Consider the following 2,152-nt stretch of genomic DNA (forward strand, 5'->3'; position numbering starts at 1 on the left):
CACAGAGTTGAAGCCGTTTAATGCCCGCGCAATATTATATTGTAATTGCAAAGTGAAATGTCATTATGTATTGCATTTTGTAGCCATTGAAGCAGCGTCAAGTGGTTCGGCCCGTTCCGGGACCGCAATGATGCATTAAGAGAAAAGATGTGATAATACGTTATACAAAAATAATTTTCAGCTTAAAGCGTTTCTTTTCATGTTCTTAGAGAAATAGTTATTATATTTCGATACTGCATTTTTAAGTAAGTATGTAAGTAAATATAAGATAAGTAAATATTTAAGCAACCTATTTGTTTTTTAAATAACATTATAATGTTCTAATATTGGAAACAATTCAAATAATTGCATAAGATATTAACATTTATTGAATACTTTTTTTAAATTTATTGAACAAACCAAAAAGATTTGCTCAGTGCACTTCTGAACTTGGGATTCAGTATTCCTGTCGAAGGTTTCCAGCTTACTCTGCCAGCTGGTCGCCTGCCAAGTCAAGTGGGCGAAAATGGCAAACTCAACTCGACGAACCACCCAACTCCAGTGCAGATATTTCACCGCCGGCAACTCCAGTTAAGTGAAGTTGGGTTAAGTCGCGACCAACTCACATGTGTCAACTTTTGACGGTGACTGTGCTGCAGACCCACACCTTCCGTTGTTCTTTTCTTTGGCTAACTGTCAGCTGTGGCTAATTAAATGAAAGCCCCACAAGTGCTGGAACTCTCGCTAGTTGACGTTATTTCTGTCCCTGGCTTTTCCTTTCGTCTTTTGGTGGCTGCTTTCCGCTTCCAGGGGCACATAATTATCAAAGGCCATAAAAGTTCTTTGGCTAAAATGGATGTTTTGTGCTGGCATGTGTGTGTTTGTGGCCAACACCTAAACATAATACTTGTGTGCCAACTTTGGGTAGGTCATGTTTGTTTTAGCTTTGATTAGCATGTACAAAAACTATGCATTATTTCAAAAAGAAAACATATTAAGCAATAAACACACCTTTGTCCAATGTGTTTGTTCACTTTTCCAGTTGAAAAAGAGTAGGAATGGAGTTTAACATGCTCTTCAACGACTTTAAATACAGCTTCCAAATAATAAGACATATCAGAAATGAGTTAGGGATCATAGAAACAAGATCAGAAATACACTCATATATCGTTACCATATTTATTTTGTAGATAGATATAAATATATAGACATATGTATGTGCAACAATACAATAATATACGACAAGACTACATATTTTTATTATAACAATATATCGCACGCCATAACTGTCAAAATTCCTGAGAAATATAACCCTTAAATATATTATTTTCACATGGAACTGCTTTTACAGCCTTTTTAGCGTTAATAACCATTATTTTTGATTCCCATTTTGCAACAATATGTTTTAGGCACTTTTTTTTTATAAATTGTAACCCTTAAATGTGCTCCTATAGCTTAACCGATTGAGTAAACCCAATTGTCTGTCTAATTGTGCACGCCACAGCTGGCCCCCTTCAAGTTTTCAAGGACTTTCGAGCCACAGCCCATGAAAAAACATTATGGAATCTTTTGCTGAACTTCACATCCTGCACTTCACCCCCTTCCCCAATCGTCTCACCAATACAGCTGCATCGGAGTAACGTAAAAATACGTCAGAGGAAAAGGAGGAAATTGTGTGTGCCTCAGTGGTGTAGGCAGTATAAAAATTAGTTGTTTTAAAGAATATATGTTATTACCAAAACCTATAACTATTAGCATTTCTAAGTCTATAGGAAATCTTTTTTTTCTGCATGTACGTGTTGAATTGAATATCCTTTCAGTTGAATCCAGCCTACGCCCATGTGTTAAGTGCTCTTGTTTTCACAGGCCTCAACTGCGTTCAACCTCTCAATTATCGTTTTTCGGGAAATCTGACCCCTCCACGGTTTTGTACTTTTTTATGCGAACCGAAAAAATGGTGAGTTTCTTTTTGCTTTTTTGATAATTGTTATTTTTCGCGCACACTTGAGCCTAATGAATAAATAACATTAAACATGCTCTAATGGGCGAGTGATTTTTGATGCTGGCGAGCGGCGAAGAGGGTTTGGAAAAGGCGGGGTGGAAAATCCGGGGCAAAATATTTTTATTGTGGAAATACGGCTAAAGTGGACCGCAGACGATGCCGCCCAATTGA

The sequence above is a fragment of the Drosophila melanogaster genome, chromosome 3L (assembly GCF_000001215.4).
Source record: "Drosophila melanogaster chromosome 3L".
Lineage (NCBI taxonomy): Eukaryota > Metazoa > Arthropoda > Insecta > Diptera > Drosophilidae > Drosophila > Drosophila melanogaster.